The 20,658-nt window shown below is 40.9% G+C and overlaps 1 protein-coding gene across 22 annotated transcripts in view; it reads left to right on the top strand.

The window, feature by feature from the left end:
• The first annotated feature begins 5,450 nt into the window (after window positions 1-5,450).
• The window catches only part of NUMB (NUMB endocytic adaptor protein), a 159,438-nt gene continuing 144,230 nt past the window's right edge, over window positions 5,451-20,658 (top strand). For 8 of the 22 annotated variants that reach the window (XM_037900355.2, XM_037900354.2, XM_037900351.2 and 5 more), the window contains exons 1-2: window positions 5,560-5,642; window positions 14,466-14,567. The gene's annotated coding sequence lies outside the window, so the exon portion shown is untranslated. Of the gene's footprint in view, window positions 5,643-13,274; window positions 13,293-14,465; window positions 14,568-20,658 lie in introns of those variants that run through there. The other 14 variants (XM_043547974.1, XM_043547973.1, XM_037900349.2 and 11 more) reach the window with 10 other exon arrangements.

Genomic DNA, 20,658 nt, shown 5'->3' with positions numbered 1-20,658 from the left:
TTGAGACACAGGGTACAATCTAGCTGACCCCACCCCCATCCCACGTCTAGTATCAGCACAATAGACTTTTAATGTGCACAAGGCATGTTCTTTACAAGCTATTTGGGCAACGCTTTTTCTCCCAATAACTATGCTAAAGGTAATGGTTTCAGACCATGTTACGGGGGTCCCAGGGAGCCACGCTGAGGTTACTCAATTAGGGTGAACTGCAAAGAATGGGGTAGACAATCCCCAAAGCTGGTGGATATTCCAATACGTAGATTTACCAAGCCAGCACAAAACAGCTTCTGTAATACCTTATTGGTTACCCAGAGGCTAACAACATAGTTCCCTTAAAGCAACCCAGCCTCAGGCCTCCACCCAGCCACCCAAGTCAACTATGAGGAGGATTACTGAAAATCTTATTCATCATATAAGAAAGTTCTACCAATCCCAAAGGATTGGAAACATTACCTCCCAGGTTAATGAATATTTCAGATCTGACCCAAATACATGCTTACAGCCAATCCTTATTATCTAAACTAAAGTTTTATTAAAGAGAAAAGAGAAAGAGTATTGGTTAAAAGATCAGTATACATATAGACATGAATACAGTTCTGAGATCAGATTCATAGTAGTGATGGTGAGCTTTGTACTTGCAAAGAGTTCTGTCAGAATTAATCCATAGGTTATAGTCCAATGTTCATATTCAGGGTGATCCAGATAGAACTGGAGATCTCAGCCTTACGACTTAAGCTTCCCCTGCATGAGGCATCAAGCAGATCTGAGATAAAAAGGATCAGGACCCAAGGGTTTTTATACAGTTCCAGGGCTTCTTTTGACAGCTCAGAGTCCTGAGGCAAACAATAGGCAATCAGGGAGACTTCCAAGTAGACCTATTTTCTAAGGTTTCAGAGTAACAGCCGTGTTAGTCTGTATTCGCAAAAAGAAAAGGAGTACTTGTGGCACCTTAGAGACTAACCAATTTATTTGAGCTTAAGCTTTTGTGAGCTACAGCTCACTTCATCGGATGCACACTGTGTCCACAGTATGCATCCGATGAAGTGAGCTGTAGTTCACGAAAGCTTATGCTCAAATAAATTGGTTAGTCTCTAAGGTGCTACAAGTACTCCTTTTCTTTTTGCTATTTTCTAAGCATCACCAGTAATTAGCTACAGGGGTTAACATAAGGCAATTGCCTGTTTTCCACCATTTGCAGGTCATTTGCTATACAATTCAAAGAGGGATGAATACAGAGATATCACTATTTTTACAGTTCATTTAGATGTTAGGATTTCCTTTTGATCTCTGAATTAGCAGAATACAGCATAGACAGGGACTTCTCAATTACACTGTTAGCCTCTAACAGTATATATGTAAACACACAAAAACACAAAAATCTACCAATATGTCCCTAAAGGTTGAATCTGGGTCAATTAGCCTGAAAGCTGCTTAACACTTTCTGGCCATGCATCACAGACCGTTTTTTATCCTAACCCATGGAGGACATACAAAGAGCAGACCGGGAGAGACAGGGATAGAAAAGTTTTGTTCATGCCTTAAGCAATGTCTCATGGCACAGGAATTATTCAAATTCCTTCTGTATTAACAGTGACCAATTGCTGTATAGCAATTTATCATTCACTCTTTAAGCAAGTTTCTTAAGATGAAAACATCCTATGATTTTAGTGATCTCTGTTTTGACATGACTGCTGGACTATAAGATCTTGCACACATTAAGGATTTTCTGAAATCCTCCCACCACCCCTCTAGCATCAGTGCAGTTCCACCAGTGGTAGAAGTGTAAATGGGAAGCCAGTGTTTTAACCACCATGTCATCTAGATTTGCTCACAGCACAGTTCAATGTCATGGTGGTAACAATGTCTGCTGACACAATGCTTACACCTTTGCTAACACCGGTGGAGCTGCTCTAGGACTAGAGGAACAGTCAGAAATTTTGAAAAATTCTCACTGCTCATCCACACACATGAATTGTACCACTTGAACTATACCAGTATAGTCAAAGTGGTACAACATTTCCCCCCTGCTCACCCTGTTGCGTGAACACAGTTATACTGGTATAAAGGTGTTTTCATTGGTTACATTATTCCTTACTGGAATACGCTTAAGTCCTTGCCCCATTACACCATTCATAATGTAATTAAAGAACTGAGATTTATGTAGTAACAGTTCAGAATCAGAGTCATAGAAGTGTAGGTCTGGAAGGGACTTCAAGAGGTCATTTAGTCCAGCCCTCTGCACTGAGGCAGGACCAAGTATACTACTATATACTATACTGAGGTGACACATTTGGGCATCTAGCATACTGCAGTGAGAATATGGAGCTTGTACAGTATGTTCATGCAGTTATAATAAATTTGTGCAAATGTTCTAAAGACCTTGGGGATAGGGTACAAATCTTACCTCTTCCTCTGTAACCAAGGAGGGCCCTGGCTGGAATGGAATTTAATCAAAGTACTTCCACTGGGTAGAAAAGGGCAGGACTTAAGGAGTACTTAATCCACATCACCTGTATGTCACATGGAGCCCTGTTCTGCAGGGATTACTCCTGAGTGAGGTTTGCGGGACAGGACAGGGGACACTAGGGTTTGGGCTTTTAGATCATCTGCTATGCAGACTTTACCAGTCATTAATTACCCCTAGAAAGCATAAGCAATTGCAGCTTCAGAGCTTTGCTCCCAACCTGAGGCCTTGAGGGTAGATTCCTTTCTCCCTCATCTGTGGAAGTCCTTGATATAAAGCTTGGCTACATGCTGCAGGAATTTGCTCTTGGACCACTGCAGTGAGTGAAAGTGCAATTCTATGAAAGACTCCCTTTATAGCCATCTTTCTTCCTCCATCATATCCTCTCTTCCCCTTCTCTGTCATAAAACAGTACGTAGGGGAGCACAGTTCAGCACCTGGTGGCACAAGCAGAGTGAAGAAGAGAAGCAGCAGTGAGTTAATTTAAAATCTAAAGACTGGATTCAAGATAGATAGTTGTATAAATTGAATATAACCATATTGTATATTTGGGCTTTTTTTTACATCTGATAGCAATACCCTTGGTTTATACTTACCAACTAAGTATGACATCACCTATGGAAATGAAAGTCACCCCATGACATAAAGATAATATATTCCTTTGGAGTCCGGGTTTAAAGCTCAATGCGTAATCTCAAATTCTTTGTTAGTGATAGTGAGTGTAGAGTCTAGCTTCAGTAAATTGGATGTAGAATACAACCAAAGCCACTTGGGACATACCATATTTGAGGGACGTCAGGTCAGAATTGACTTTAGATTTTGTAAAAATAAGATTTAAAAAAATTAAGATCAATAAATTAGTTTCCATGATTTATTAAAATTTCAGCTGAAACATCTAAAATGTATGTTAACACATGCCCTTGGAATCTAAACCATTGGTTTATTGTGTTAGTGTATCAGAATTGCAAGGTGAAAGTGACTAGAAGCTGACTGTAAAAAGTGAACTAGTTGTTTTCACTCTCCAAGCAGAGTGATCTGCAAAGGGATAGTGAAAAAATAAGACTTTTTTCAGTGTTAGCACTGAAAAATGTTAATAATTAATGTTATTATTTCTATAACAATAATGTTAATAAAATAATAATTTTGTGGTTAAGGCACTGCACTGAGGGTCAGGAAGTCAGAGTTCACTTCTCCCTTCTTCCACAGACTTCCTATGTGACCGTGGGCACCTAATTTAGCACAACATTTTCATAAATCATCACTAATTTTAATTCTCATTTTTGGATGCCCATTTTGAGACCCTGTGGGCCTGTTTCTCTGTTGCTCCAGTCCTATACCTTATTCAGAAAAAAGTGGTGGGAGAGTTGCTTTAAGTAACTTTTGCACTTTTCTATTCTTGGGGCAGCTGGAGGCTCTGGGTTGCTGTAATTCATATTTTGGCTGAAATAGCCTCCGAGAAGACTTCAGTAGATGAGAATAGCTACCGCACAAAGTGTGGGTCACTTGGACACTGCATGCAAAACATTACCATGTCACTTCCGCTTGATTTTTTGTCTCCTTGCTGAATAACACGGCTGCTACTCTGAAACTTGCTGAATTTAGCAACCGAAGATTGCAGGGAGGACACTGGTTTTTACTTCCTCAATTTAGGTGAGGAACTAGAGAGAACAGTGTCTTGAAAATGCAGAATCAAAAGGGTTAATCTACCAGGGGTGATAGGTAGTATTCCCTCTTGATCATACATGCCTGGTCACACTGTATGTCAAGATCTGTCCTCTGGATTAATGGCTTCTTTATTTAAAAGTATTCTATAGAACTTATTATTGTGTTATCAAAACAGTTCATAATGCCCCTATGAGGTAGAGAAGTCTTATTATCTCCATTTTATAGATTGGGAAATGGAGACACCACTTATGTAACCTGTCATTCAGGAAGCGTTTGGTAGAGATAGGAATAGAACTCAGATACGGTGCTTCCCAGTACTATGCCTAAAGCACAATACAAAACTCCCTTTCTCAGGAGGATGAAGGTGGCTGCTATCTAGTGCATGCTGAGTCAGGCATGGTGACTCCTACTTTGAGAAAAATATGGCTACAAGTAGAAATGTACAAAATGGGCAACATTTTCTGTGAACTTTAATATGCAAGTGATCGGTTTCATTTTAGAACTCTTGCACCTCAAACATTTTTTTTTTATTACACAATTTGGTTTTGACAAAATAACTAGTTTGGTATCAAGTTTCAGAGTAACAGCCGTGTTAGTCTGTATTCGCAAAAAGAAAAGGAGTACTTGTGGCACCTTAGAGACTAACCAATTTATTTAAGCATAAGCTTTCGTGAGCTACAGCTCACTTCATCAGCTCAAATAAATTGGTTAGTTTGGTATCAAAAGCAAGTGATAATTAAAATTCCAGCTCTGAAGCCCCCTTTTGGTGGACAAGTGTCCCCTTTCAGAGTGAAAATTTAGAGAAACACAGCAAATTGTTTTGGGTGAAATGGGCTGTTATTTGAGTTCATACATGTGAAACCCTTAATATTTTAATAGTTTCACCTTGCCTAGTGAATTTGAAACCCATCTAGAGCTCGACACCTTCCCCCCACCCCCCGAATTAAAACGGGTAAGGGATTTAATCCAGGAGCACATTAATACACTTAAAATCTCCATGAGCATCCACAGCTCTGTGGGGACAGAGGAATTGCTTGAGCGAAGTACCTCCCGCAAACAGATAGTTAATTATGTCCAGGTACTTTCTTCTCTCTCCTCCTGCCGCCCTGTCCCTCCCTGCTGTGCAACCAAACTCAGCATAAGGGAAGTACATCCACCTCTACTGCAGAGGAGGGAGGGAGGCAGGTGGGTGCATCGCAACAGCTGGCATCCCTACCATCCTATCCTAACTCTCAGCCTCAATGGTTTGAGCCAATCAGGAAGACGTAGGGGGGGGTTCTAAACTCTAGAGTGAATAAAATACTGAGGGTGGGGTGGGGTCGAGACCTTGACAGGCATCTGTTTTCCCCAATCACAATCAGGATTTGCGGCGGGGGCGGCCAATGGGATGTGAGGATGGGCGCGGAGGGCAATAGGGCGGGACTGGTTGTTAGGGGCGGGAGGGGGCGGCTGCGCTGCTTGGTGGCGACCGGCGGCTGAGGCGGCGCGGAAGGGAGGAGGTTGCGGGCGGCAGGTGAGAGCGGCAGGGCCTGAGAAACTGGGAGGGGCCGGGGGCTCAGGGTGGGGAGCGGACCCCAAAGCCGGGGGCGGTGAGAAGGTGGGGTGAGGCCAGGGGGGCTGAGGGGAGGCCCGGAGCCCCGGGAAGGGGCAGAGCTGCCCCGGGACCGGGCGGGCGGGGCTAAGGGCCGGAGTCCGAGGCGGGTTGGCCAGAGCAGCTGGGGGAGGTGAGGGCCTGAGCTCCCGCGGCAGAGCGGCGGGGTTGGCTTGAAACACTGGGGTGCGGGGGGCGCACAGGTTTGCGCTCCAGCGCAGGGGGCGAAGCGCCTGAGCCATCCCAGGGGGAGGGGGAGGTGAGCCTGAGGAAAGTGGGGGTCGAAGAGGGAGGGAACCGGAGTCCTGGGGAAGAAGAGGGGCGTTGAGTCCCCTGGAGATAGGGAGGAATTGGAGGGCCCCGGTCGCCGAGCCCCAGGCACCAAACCCATCAGCTTAGTTAGAAGAGTTACCCAGTTGGGAGTGTTTCAACTTCCTGATTCACTCTCCTAGGGTTGCCTGGCACTTGGCTTTCTTTTAGGCCCTGAGTTCTGCCCATCTCTAGGCTTTGTGAAGGGGGCTTTTCCCAGCAAGATTACCCAGAGGGGCGCCTCTTAGGGTGTGTGCTTATGCCCTGCACTCACTGTCTGTGTGTGTGGTGTTTGCATGAAATGTTTCTGGATTCTGAGTTTTAGTACTTGGGACTTCGGAGGTCTAGGGTAGGGGGGAGAGAAAGGCAAGTAACTTAGTTGTACTTGAATCTAGAGGAATATGTTCCGCCCCCCCCCCCCCCTTTTCTTTTACTGCGGTTGTAAGAAGTGAGGTTGGAATATGCTTTGATAAATCTGAGATTAAAATCTTTTAAACCTTTCTGGTGAGAGCAATATAAAAATATCGGTGTCTGAGATAATGTAAAACTGACTAGATTTCAAAATGTGTGTGTCCCTGTAAGGGAGAGCATTGTTCTTGACTTCATAATTAACTTGTTTCTGTCACCTGTTTATGTTCATGTAATAAATAGGCTGCAAGATGGTGCAGAAACATGTACAGGGTATTTTTATTTTTCATGCAAAATGCAGCAGAAATTGAGGTACAAAGTGCATAATATTTGTGACTTCTTTAAGTACTCTATGAACACTATTTCCTGATGTAACTTTTTTGATTATTAACCAGTTAGCTACTGGAAACTTTAAGTCAAGGGCTAAATGCAGCTTCTGTTTCAAGGAATTAATTTATTTTATTGTGGTATTAATGAAAGTGAACAGTCTTGAAGAATGAAAGGATATGTCTCCCTAGCTACAGCTAACATGTCTTGCGGCAGCTGTCATCTAAAACTCTGCTAATCCTCAGGATTTATGTAACCTGCTCATTAATGTTTTATGAAACTGTAAGGGAGCTTCTGGTTATATTCTGTTTAATGTGTGCATTGTCATGTTTTCCAAGGTTAATCTTTGTCATTTGTTCACTATCTGGTTATAACAAATGGTTGCTTAAACGTTTTGTGGTCTTCCTGCCTGTACCCATGTCCTCATCAGCACAGAGACCGTTATAATGGGAGACAAGTTCATACAGTCCAGCTACAATATTGTTCTGGGTATTGCTTGTAGCATAAAATGTAAACTTAAATGGGTTAACCGACTTACCAGAGAAAAACAGCACTTTGTTACTTTTCCCACTCAATATAGGTCTTCCATTCCTTCATTTATTGGCCATTCTTTTGTGGAAACTCTCAAAAAAACATTTGAATGATATCAAATCATGTGAACAAAATTTAAACATAAGTTGAATTAGGAGTGTGAGATCAATCATCCTTGCTGATTATCCTTAAACAGTTTTGCTTATCTCATCCTACAATGAACTTCATTAATTTATACTTGAATAAAATAGTGGCTTTAAGCATCAGTGAAAACTTCGATTTACAGAACAACGCTGTAACAAAACTCAAAGATCACATAACAAAGAATGCTTTTTCAGGTAAGAAATGCAATTAGCATCAAGCACTTAAATCTGTTCACATTGGCAGTTCCTGAACAAAATACATTTTTCACACTGAGTTTTATTTCCTGAACTCTTAGGCCTGGTCTATACCTAAAACTTAAGTCGACCTAGCTACATTGCTCAGGATTGTGGATAATTTCACACCCTGTGTGATGCAGTTAGGTTGACCTAACCCTCAGTGTTAGCATTTGTCTATACTGCTGCTGGAGGCATGCCTCCTAGCCTGGGTAGACAGACATTCGCTAGCTCTGTTTGCTGTTTTTAGCACTTTAGCTTAGTGTGGACATGATGGCAGAGATTAGCCATAAGCTTGCTCTGTTTGAGCTAGTGCTCTAAAAATAGCTCTGTGGATGTTGCTGGCAGAAGTAGCCACCTGATTACAGACCCAGGGGGTTGGGTGCTCTTGTACTTGGGTCATTAGCTTGTGCTGCAATGTCCATGCTGCTTTTTTTTTTTAAGCATGTTAGCTTGACCCTTATACTATTTTTCTTTCCCATCTCTGCTAAGTTAGACATGTGGAAAATGAAGGTGCATCTAAACTAGAAAGTGTGTAGTCCTGTAGGCCCATTGTTTTGAAGCATTGTGATTAAAAAAATGTCTGAGGAAGCAGTTTCTGTAGTGGAGGACAAATGCTCTGTACACCAACAACTGACTGGGGTTGCAAATGCCACAGTCTAAATCCTCTTTCTTGTTGAAGGTCTGGAGCTCAGCAATTGTCTTCCTCAGGCTCTAGAGTGGAAACAAACCTTCTTAGTTATTCTAAAGCAGTGGTTCTCAACCAGGGGTATGCATACCCCTGGGGTTACACAGAGGTCTTCCGGGGGTACATCAGCTCATCTAGATATTTGCATAGTTTTACAACAGGCTATATAAAAAACACAACAAAATCAGTACAAACTAAAATTTTATACAGACAGTGGCTTGTTTATGCTGCTCTATATACTATTCACTGATATGGAAGTATAATATTTATATTCCAATTGATCGATAATTATATGGTAAAAATGGGAAAGTAAGCAATTTTTCTGTAATAGTGTGCTGTGGCATTTTTGTCTGATTTTGTAAGCAAGTAGTTTTTAAGTGAGGTGAAACTTGGGGTATGCAAGACCAATCAGCCTCCTGAAAGGGGTACAGACATCTGGAAAGGTTGAGAGTCACTGATCTAGAGTATTAAATCTAGGGCATTCCTGAAAAACTGTTTTGGATCTAACTTCAAAGTCAAATTCACCAGTCTTCTGATTACCAGGTGAAATCCAAGTAATTTCAAATCTTAGCCTAAAAGTTTATCTGTAGAAAGAGAGATAAAACAGCTCAGAATTGTTTCTGGGTAGCATACCTTTTCTTGAAGATTTAAAGTGGGGATTTTTGGTATATTGGGTCCTAAACACAGCCCTTTTCTGTTCACTAATCTATTGGTCTGTATGCCAAAAGAATCTATTAAACTGAGCTGTTTTTGTATAATATCCAATTACCTTGGGCTTCTGTGCCAGCTGGAGATCTAGAAACCACAAATGCCATCATCAGGCGGAAATTCTATATTGATGGATTGGTCCAGAAGCAATTACATAAAATATCAGGGTTGGAAGGGACCTCAGGAGGTCATCTAGTCCAACCCCCTGCTTAAAACAGGACCAATCCCCAATTTTTTGCCCCAGATCCCTAAGTGGCCCCCTCAAGGATTGAACTCACAATCCTGGGTTTAGCAGGCCAATGCTCAAACCACTGAGTTATCTCTCCCCTCCATCAGCCAATTCTGACCTCAACTCAACCACTTTTCCTAGTCAAAACAAACTAAGAGTAGATTGGGGGTGGGAAGAGAGAAATGGCTTTTTTTTTTTTTTAAAGAAGTTAGTTTAACAGTCTTAAAGGTGCTAAATTGTTAATCAAGTTAGCCTTGGTTCCATGCTAGGTAGATAACTTTTTAAAATTCCATTTCCTCTAATCCACACAGACCCTGAGAGATTTTGATTTTCCAAAGGCCACATGCCAAGTCAAGAGCAGAGGTGGGTCTGGAACCCAACTTTTCTAATTCTGTGTGACTAATCAGTGATACTGTCTCTCAACTTAGGGCTTGTTTACACTTGAAAACAAAGCAGTGGTTTTCAACCTTTTTTTGTTTGTGGACCCCTGAAATTTTTGAAGGGAGGTACGGACCCCTTTGGAGATCTTGACATATTCTAGCTTCAGAGGCACAGCTACACCGTTTGAGTACGCATCACCTATGCCAATGGAAGGGGGTTCTCCTGCTGGCGCAGGTAATCCATCTCCCTGGGAGGCGGTAACTAGGTTAATGGAAGAATTCTTCTGTTGACCTAGCACTGTTTACACTAGGGGGTTAGCTCAGCTTAATTACATCCTTGGGTGTGGATTTTTTGTGTTCCTGAGTGAAATTGCAGGGTCAACTTAACTTTTTAGTGTAGGCCAGGTCTGAGTCTTTCCAGTAACAGTTGACAACTTGTAGCTCTGGCTAACCTAGATACTAAGTTAATTTCTTTAGGAGTTGTTTACCTGCGATCGTAGTGAAGATAGCCTGTCTACAAAGGCATTCTTCCATCTATTTCAAAAGTAAAATTTTGTGTAGAGGCTTATGAAATTCCTCTCTTCCACTACAGAGTAATGATACAAAATAGCTTCTTGTTGCACAACTGGTGAGTTGGTTCTGTTTTTGTTGGAAGCTGCCATAGAAACGTGAGCTCGAGGGAACTTTTGTGTTTTACTTCTGTACCTATTTGATTCTTGATGGTATTACTTTTTTCCTCAAGATCTTCAAAAAAGTTAAGTCCTTTGTAGTTGTTTAGCTGTATAGTTTTGTAACTTTTGTTTTGGACTTTTCTGATATTTGAGCTTGGTATCATTAGAATATGTAGGTGAAGCATGTGGCTTGCCAAGTAAAAAACAAGTTCCCTCAGATCAGGTTGCTATATTGACTTTTTGCTACACTCCTTCCCCCTTCTCTTTTGTTCCTCAGAAAGAGCTGAACTAAGTTTTGTGGAAAATCACTAAATCAACTAATTGTTTTTCCTCATGCAAACATGGTTGGTATGTAGTTGACTTGTACTGACTTTTGTGGCTGTAGAGTTCAGTATTTCTCAAGTAAGGTATTTTTTGGGAGCGGAGGAGGTTGGGTTTGTGGTCTGCTCGCTTTTCTTAACTTTGATTTAAAATCACTTTGAATCACTTTGATGGGCAATATCCTTGGTGTGTTATCATTGTATGAGGGTAGATGTGTAGGTTTCCTTTTGCAGAGTTGACATGTTTTATGGCTAACTTGCAAGTCTGCTTTACAAGACTTTCTGTTCTGTTACCTATTTTTCATTTGTGAGAAGATGTGATAAATGCCTTTACTAAACATCAGTAAGTATGTTGTAGAGTTAAGTACTTTAGAGATAACTTACTTCGTTTGTATAGTATGGGGGTATGACTAGTATTTTAGGTTAGAATTCTGTTCACATTTCTTGTTTCAAAATATGTGTACAGAAACTTGCATCTGTGTTTTATGCAGGTAACCATCTGAGACACCCAGGGAAGAGTTTAGAGACCAAAAGTGAACACACATTTGAATTCCATATGGTTCTGTAGTTAGTTGTCTAATGACTTATGAGCTGTGTTTGAGTTTAAGCCTCAGTATATGATCAGAACGTACATATTTGGATCATAAATACCACTGATTTGAAGGAAGTCAGTGACTGCAGCATTGCCTTTTGCTATTCTTCTAGCAAATGTTTAAGTACTTGATTTTTTTTGTTTAAATTATTTGTTAGGATTATTTTTTCCTACTGTACAGGTAGTTGCTTTAGTTTTACATGCTGTCGTTGTACCTTTTCGTAAACTGGCATCTTCAGAAACAATGATTTGTCCTGTGAGCTCTAACTGTAGTTAGATCACTCTTACTTCATCTACCTAAACTCTGTTTTTTATATTTATAACTTATTTATTTAGAAGGTTGCAAATCATTGCCAAGTAAATGTCAACCAAACCTATTTTGCTTAGAGAAACATTGTGCAGTAATATAATCAAATCTTTCTGCTTAACATGGTGGTGTTATATTACAGTATGCCACCCAGGACACATTTCTGGTAATTTTATTAAGTTGAGTGAAACTACTGACTCTACTCATTTACTAAACCAGGTGTGTCTATCAATATTTTAAAAATTGACAGGTATGCTTTTTTTTGCAGGTGAATGTACTTTGTCTGAGTACTGAACAAATAGTAATTCTTTTCTTAGATGTACGCACTTTGACTCGGAAGCCCTAGAAAGATTACCAAAGGATGCTTTGTTGTGATATCCCACCATCTGTAATATCTGGTACAAGTCACATCAATACTCTGGTCGTGTCCACTACATATGCATAAAATCATCTTTTACCAGAGTTTCTTCAGCATTTATTCTCATTCCTCTTGGAGTAATTTGTCTGTCCAAACCACTTTCTATATTGTCATTCATATGGATGAATATGTAGGTGAAGCATGTGGCTTGCCAAGTAAAAAACAAGTTCCCTCAGATCAGGTTGCTATATTGACTTTTTGCTACACTCCTTCCCCCTTCTCGTTCTTTCCTCAGAAAGACACACTTTGTTTAGTAAATATGAGTAGAGTCAGTAGTTTCAAAACTTAGTTCAGCTCTATCAATATTTTAAAAATGTAGCTCTGGCTAACCTAGATGCTAAGTTAATTTCTTTAGGCGTTGTTTACCTGCGATCATAGTGAAGATAGCCTGTCTACAAAGGCATTCTTTCAATATTTTAAAAATTTTGTTAGGAAAGTTGTCTGCAAAGATTGATGTAAATTAGTTTATTTTTTGTGTTGTAATCATCCAGAAGTCCATCACTTGTATTAAAGTTAACTTTAGTACATAAAAGAACTTTCCTAGAGAAGTTGAGAAACATAGTGCCTAACTTGAAGGTACTGATACCATTTCAGAGTGAGCCAGTTAAAGTTAGTTTTGCTATCTAAATAAGTTAGAAAAGTTTCTTTGAACGGGTGGCCAACCATATGTAGTCCAAGGCTCTCCTAGGCCTTAACATTCTGATTTTTATTTCTATTTGCTTACGGGTTTATCTTAGTGGAACTATGATCATAATAATTAAAAATTGTTGCATTCAGGTAAACATCCTGAATAATCATCTGTAACAAGCCTAATTTTCTTCAGCACTTTTATACTTGATCAGATACTCTTCCTGTCTGTATACACTTTGGTGTTTGTTAAAACTGAAGTTGGAACCTATAATATGTAATTGGTAAATACAGGCAATATTATAAAAGAAAACTGGAATAACTGAGTACAGCATAGCAGGTCTAGATTAAATATATTCCTAGAATTGACTATGTATGATGCCAGGTGAGGCCCTGATCTGACTTTGGGCCTTTAGTCCCCATGACAATGTGTAAATAGTCTCTATTGAATGGGTTAATGGGAAGTTGGGACTACTACTAGTTAAACTGAGGTACCAGTGTAAACCCACCTAAAATATAAGACACATCTTGCACATATACAAGTTGAGAACATAGGCAAGTAGTGCATCGTGAGAATTCTTCAGTTTTCCTCTTTGCATTTGAGCAGCCTCAACACTCCACCATGGATCCAGTTGTAGTAAAGAAAACTCCAGAGGTTATCTGTGGGTTATAGTGTCCAGGTAAGGAAAGGTCACTAGAATTTCTTCCAGTACTAAGACTCAAAATTACCCAAGGCAGTCCAAGGAAAAATAGCTATGCAGAGTGAAAGGTTGTAAGATTAATTTGGTAGAAATGTATTTTAGGTGAAATGGTAGTTCTTTTTTTTTAAAAAAAAATTTATTTAAACTGTAAACTTCCTCTCAGGTAGGGAATGTGTCTATCTGCTGTATAAATGTATAATGTTACAGAAATTTTTAACTTAAAAATGCAAAGTCTGATTCTCAGAAATGACACCTGCTGTTTGAAAACTATTTTTAGATAAAGTTATTGACATGGACAAGATTGAACTTCATAACAGTGCCCTCACATGACAGCACACTGTCAGAAGCAGAAAATTAAATTAAAACACATTATATTAAAATACTGCTTGTATTCCACTACTCTGTGGATAACTGAATCTTGCTTCTGTGGACATGACACTTACATGAAGAGAAAAGGTTTTCAAAGTAATCAGGATCCCGACAGACAAGACACTAATGGCTTGTCTACACTAGTGTACTTAGCCCATGCTGAAAAATTTAGCTTAGCTTATATCTGCCTTTAGTTTGTTTAAAATGCCATGTTTTTTAAAAGTAAGAGACTGCAATAAATATGATTTCAAAGAAAGCAGTATTTTTGTGATTGGTTCAGATAAATCAAACTGAGTCTGTTCCATGTAAATGATAAATGAAAATGCTGATCTATCAAAACTCTTTTTGGTGCTGTAGAACTCAGTCCTACCCACTTTCTTCCTAGACCCTCAGTGTGTCTGATGTATCCCATCACTATAATATCTGAATGCCTCACAAATACTAACCAATGTAGCCACCCAAAATCCGTGTGAACTGAGAATAATCTGTCTTACAGATGGTTAAGATGTGTGCACAGAGGTTAAGAGACATGGCTAAGGTTACACAGTCTTCAACTGAACCTTGATCTCTTGAATGCTTACCTTAACCATAAGACCATTTTTTGTCTCCTGGTTGGTCTCGCTATGGATTAAATTACAAAAGTGTAATTTCTGTGTCTCTGAAAGAGATGAGAATGTTACTTTACATGTGATGGAAGGAAGATAAACCAAGAGGTGGGGGAAAGAGAGGGAGTTTCTAAATTGCAGAGAGCTATTTGGGTCTGTTTGTGTCTCCTACCCACAGGAATTTGAACCATCAGGTGAGACAATCTCAGAAACTTGTACCTGTGCTTTGCACCTCCTGCAGTTTACAAACCTGTCTGGGCCACTCAAGTCCACGGAAGAGGTAGGAAACTCTTGGTCTGTAACTTGTTAGATGTAGCCCAGTTCCATCTTTGCTTAGCCTCATTAAATGTGTTGAGTATTTCATGGGTTCTAGATCTACGCCATTTGACCTGGTTATTGTTATCTTTGTCTTAGCTCTGTGGAAAGGAATATAGAATCCTGGTTACTGCTAGGTATGTAAATGTTGTTTAAAAAGTTAACCATTTAAACAATTACAAAATCTTTTGTTTAAACAGTTAACCAATTAAAAGGCCGGCTAGCACAGCTGGGGCTGCGCCGGCTGGCCAGGGGTTAATGGTTAAGGCGGGTTACACAGTGAGACTAATGCTTACCGTTTAACATTTTACATCCCTAGTTACTACATGGCTTCTTAGACTGAGTCAAAATGGTCAAAGCCATTTGGTTTAGGAGAATGGCAAAGCTCTGAATATCTTTTTAGGACCTCTCCCAGAAAAACAGCACCGTCCAAAAGGGTCACTACATTTACAGGGGTCTTCCAATATCCTATCTAAAGGCCATGCTTGTAACTTTTTAACAGTCTGGAATTTTCTAGTTTTTTTTCACTTCTGGACAATATGCACCTGAAGCCTCTTTTCTTCTGTCATGGCAGCTGATGTAATCACCTTTTAAAGAGATCTCTGGAACATGACTTGTCTGTAGCGAATACAGATACCAGTCTGTCGTGGGGACAGGTTCAAGTTGTCTAATTCTACAAGAAAAAAATATCCTTTTGGAGAAAAGGATGTACATAAGTTAATCAGAATTTGGGAATTGGGGGGAGGAGGTGCTTTAGCCTTCGAAGTCCTTGGTAGAGAAGACAGTACTTTAGTTTCCCTGTTTGAACAAAAGTGGGCTACCCAGCCTATTCTACAGAGCTGGATCAATTTTCACTTTCTCTGTCAGAGAAAATTATTATGAAGACTAATGATCACGCAGGTGTGACCATGCCTGTATGATCTTCTATTACTTGAACTGAAAGGACCAGGCCTATTGGTTCAAAGGTGGTAAAGACTGGCAAAGCTCTAATATGGTCTAGCCACTAGAGCAGCATTTCTCAAATGTGGCCACCAGCAGATTTTTTTGTGTGGCCACCACAGCTGCCAAAGTGCCCCAAAAATCACTGAGACATTAAGTTTTAAAGTTGCCTTGTAAATGCCATAAATCATAATGTGCACTCATTCCCTTCTAAGTATTATGGTACGGTGCAGGCAGAGGTGAACTACATAGGCTTGGTTTTCTTTCAAGTCACAAAGTGTATACGTTAGCTAATTACTGTTTACATCTCGTACTACTGTAGCTCTGTAGGCAACTACTGGCCAACATCATCGTTGGCAAGATCACTGCATGGTGTTTGGGTAGGTTGAGATTGTTTGTGGCAGAAGGTGAAAGAGTTAAAAACATGAATGGATATAAGAAAGTTTTCCCAAAAAAATCAGTACCAGAAAATGACCCTGAATGTGATAGAGACTGTCCCAGAGGAGCCATCTGCTGCTAAGAGAGCAGAACATGGAAAGAAGAAAAACATTTTAGGACCAGTGGGAAATGCAGTTTCTTGTGGTTCTGAAGCCATCTGATTTAGTTTCCAAGTTGTAATGTGCACTGTTTGTAAGAGAAATTCATGAAATTAGAATTTACACAATGCAATATCATTATAGCATTCATGCAGGGGAAGTTGAACAGAATTACTACGGTGAGTTTCAGAGGCACAAGCTGTTAAATGATGCAAAAACAGAGTTTGGAAGACCATGATGGCTCAGGTTTTTGAATAAAGTGGATCAGATACAAGTGGCTACTTTTAAAGTTGCACTACTTTTGGGAAAAGCAAGGAAACCATTCAGCGATGAAGAATTTGTGAAGAAAATTGTTCTGGCCATACAACCAGAAAATATGCTTGTAGAGAGATACCACTGAGCAACGACACATTGCAGAGGGAACACGAGATCTGGTGAATTTTCTTCAAAATGAAATAGCTGAAAAAGTCTGAGAGCCCTTACTACAGCCTTTGCTTGGATGAAAGCCTTGATGTCACAAGGAATCCCAAGATAATCGTATGCGCTCTTTTTTGACTGTGATTGCCATTGTTTTTCTGAAGGTGTTTTATGTCAGTTGAGCCTCCATGACAGGCCAACTAGCAAACGCATTTTTAGGCGAGAATGGAGGAGTGCCCCCATTCACTTTTACAATCTGTGCAGCTTGACAGCTGCTGGGGAAGTGGTTTTGCAAGGTACATGAGTAGGGGTGCTGAACCGCTTCCAAGAAAGCGCAAACTTTTTTTGTTATACTGTTTTACCCACCAAGAAGTACTTGCCATCAAGGCTTCAGTGAAAAGTATGATTGAGGTTGGATCCGTAGTGAAAAAGTGCATCAATGCTGTCAAAGCCAGCAGTCAATAAAGGGAGATACAAAACTGGCTGCGAGACACAGGGTGCTGCTGAATTATAATTATCCAGTCTGCTGGCTTAATTTTAATGATGGTGTACACAGGCTGTTTGAGCTCCAGGAAGAACTCATTGAGGTTTTGAACACAGTTTCACTGGAACTGTCCCAAAAGTTGCAAGATCCAGAAGTACATGGTTGTATGCTCCTTTTGAAAAATTTTTTACCAAAGCTTTCTTGAATTTGGAGCTTCAGAAACCTCAGGAAATGATATTTGACAGTATTGAAATAATACATTCAGAATGACAGTTGCTGATATTGTCCCGCATCTACGAGAGGAACAGGACTTTTCAGTTTTTTACGAGCTTGGTCAGTTTCTCAGCTGTCAGGGTGAGAATGTGAGCGAAAGCTCTAACCGAATACCAGAGTATCCTCTCAGAGGATCTTTGAAAATAGTTTCAGTGAGAAACTCTTTCCATCAGTACCCCTTTCTGACTGACGCATTCAGCAATTCTGGTTCAGGTTTTTTGGCTGCAAACAAGCTGTCTTGCATGACAGATTAGCTTCCTTAGACTCTTTGGATTTAAGCAATCTTGGGTACCTCATGCTGCCAAATGCACAATGATGCAAGAATGAAAACATACTTCAGTCAGCCTGGTGTTACAGTAGAGGAGCTCTGGAGTAATGTGTACCTGTTTGAGGACACCCACAAGCCCCTAGCTAAAGTTGCTTTGCTTTTCTTGTCCCTGTTTTCTGCTACTCTAGAACTCCTGCATTAGAGGACAAAGAGCTACCATGTTTTAGCATGGGATGCACAGGGAAATCAAATCACTGATACTACACATGGCAACTTCACTTTTGAAAATGATAAAACTAAAAATGTGGGTAATTAAGTGTCCTTTGGTGAGACTCCTTCCTCCCCCCCCTCCCCCCCCATTTGTAATATCAAAGATGCCTAATGGGACATGCATGGGTTTGAGCACTAGTAACGGGCGTTGTTTTGGAGCATATTCCTCCCCTCATGTGCTCCTGGTGAGTGTGACGCTCGTTAGATTTCCTTTGTTAGCAGGACAGGTTTGTATGAATAATTCTCTCTTCCCAAAGCCCCCAGGGAATAAAGATAATCTTCCGCCATGCCCCTTGAAATCCCATAGATGCTCCTTGTACCCAAGAGTAATTTTCTCTTACCATTTCCCTAAGTACCTTGTGCCAGTTCTTAATTCCTTCTAAACAAAGCTGGGAGTGAAGACTTGCTATTGCTTCTGTACTCTTAGCCCTCATCTACACGGGGGCTGGGGTCTCAAGACTTCTGGAATGTGCTGCTCAAACAGTTTCACTTTTGTTTCTACTGCCTTCCCCTCCCTTCTCACATTTATCACCAGACTTCTCTTTGTCCAGATCTATTCCGGCTCCAACAATCTTCTATTCATTGAACTTTTTTTGAAACTTTGCACTTTTAGAGAGGTAAGGGATTGACTCTGTGTACGCAAATTTGCAGAGGGACAATAGGGTTGAGGTCCGTTATTTCTCACCTCTATATATTAGTTATTGATTTATTTAAAAACATTGTTGCTGTTAACAAGCATATTATCTCTGGAGACACAAATCCCAGTTTGAGAACTGCAAAATTAAGCATCTCTGATATCTTCTAGACGGAGCACTGAGTCCCATTGGGTAGCTAGAAAGATTAACCTAAATCTATACAGAAGCCCCTGGAACCCCATAAGATTGGGTCCCTAGTCCATGAACTATTGGAACTCATTTACAAAACTTTTCTTAAACATTACATGAATATATTCTCATATTATAGAATTAGAAAGTATAATTGATATTCCATTGGGATATCTTTGAGCTATAATATATCTTAGGTTTTTTTCCTCAAAGCATTTTATTTAAAAAAATTTGATTTTTATCCACCCTGGACCTAGCTACATTATGCAGAGCTGTGAAAAATTTTGTGCCCTGTGCTACGTATTTGGGTCAACCTAACCCCTGTTGTAGATGCAGCTAGATCTACAGAAGAATTCTTCTGTTGACTGAGCTACTGCCTCTTGGAGAGGGGGATTTCCTACATCAACAGAAAACCTCTTCTGTGGACGTAAGAAGCATCTATACGACAGCTGCAGTGCCATAACTGTGCTATTGTAGTGTACGCATACCCTTAGAGGGTTAAACGCTTTCCTTGGCTCCTATAGATATTCTGGTGGTTGGGAGCTGTGCTGTTGGTTCCCATCCCAGGCACCTACAGTACCCATAAACATTGCATGACAGTCTTTCTAAAAAAACAAAACAAAAACTTTGGATATAGGAGCCCAATTTCAGGCATGTGGGTTTTCATGATTGTCTAGAAAGTCATGCGCTACCATGACATGAAGATTAAAGGCTTGTCTACACAAACACTTAATTTGCAGTGAGCTGGGCTGTAACTCTATCCCACACTAACTTGCCGCACACTAAGTGTCAACATGGACCCTATTGATACCCGCTAAAAGGTCGCTAGAGGACTTTAATCGGGAGTAGATCAAAGTGCAGTACAGAACTTTTAGTGTGCAGCAGCCTGGTCCATGTGGCACTTAGGGTGTGTCTACACTTAAACTGCAACAGCAGCACAGCTGCAGCACCATATTTGTGCCTTTGTAATGTAGACATACCCTTAGGCAGCTCTTCAGTGTAGACATTACTGGACACACACTGACAGGAGGCATTCTCCTGTCAGTGTAGGTAATCCACCTCCCCCTGAAAGGGGATAGCTTGGTCGACAGAAAAATTCTTCTGTTGATCTAGCTCTGTCCACATTTTGGGTTAGGTCAGAATAGCTATATTTCTCAGGGGTGTGAATTTTTGTAAGTTCCCAGTGCAGACCAGCCCTTAGTGTGTGGGAGGCTAGTGTGGGGGTAGAGTTACACCCCATCTTGCTGTGAACTAAGAGCTGGTTTACACTGGGAATTTACATTGTCATAGCTGTGTGTCTCAAGGGGATGAAAAATCTAAACCCCTGAGAGAGGTAGCTATCCTGACCTAGCCCCTGGTGTATACAGTGCTAGGTTGATGGAAAAATTATTCTATTGCCTTAGCTACTGCTTCTCAGGGAGTTGAATTACCTATGCTGACAGGAAAACGCCTTCAATTGGCATAGATAGTGTCTATGCTGAAGTGCTGAGGGTATGTCTGCATTACAAAGGCACAACTGTAGGGCTGCAGCTATGTCATTCTAGTGCTATATAATAGACACTTACTACTTTGATAGAAGGGTTCTTTTTGTCAATGTAGTTAATCCATGTCTCTGTGGGGGGGCACGGCTCGGGGTTCCGCCACTGCCAGGGTGGGGTGCGGCCTGGGGTTCCGTTGTTGCTGCTGCTGCTCTGGGTGTGGGGTGGTGGGCCGGGGCGCTGCTGCTGCTGCTCTGGGTGTGGGGTGGTGGGCCGGGGCGCTGCTGCTGCTGCTCCCAGACCACTGCTCCAGGGCAGTGCCCAGGAACAGCTGCATGGGACTGTCTGAGCAGCAGCCGGTGCGGCTGTTCCTGCAGCCACCTCACCTACTCCTGCAGCCCTGGGGTCAGCTGCACTGGCCACTGCATAAATCATGGAGGTCCTGGAAACTCATGGAATCCATGACTTCTGTGACCTCCATGAAAGACTTGCAACCTTAGTTACAGTTAACAATAGTTACTAAAAAAAAGGCCAGACGAATATGACCCTTATTGTTCTCTCATGAAA

The sequence above is a fragment of the Chelonia mydas genome, chromosome 6, assembly GCF_015237465.2.
Source record: "Chelonia mydas isolate rCheMyd1 chromosome 6, rCheMyd1.pri.v2, whole genome shotgun sequence".
NCBI lineage: Eukaryota > Metazoa > Chordata > Testudines > Cheloniidae > Chelonia > Chelonia mydas.
This window is presented reverse-complemented; position numbering and strand designations above follow the sequence as displayed.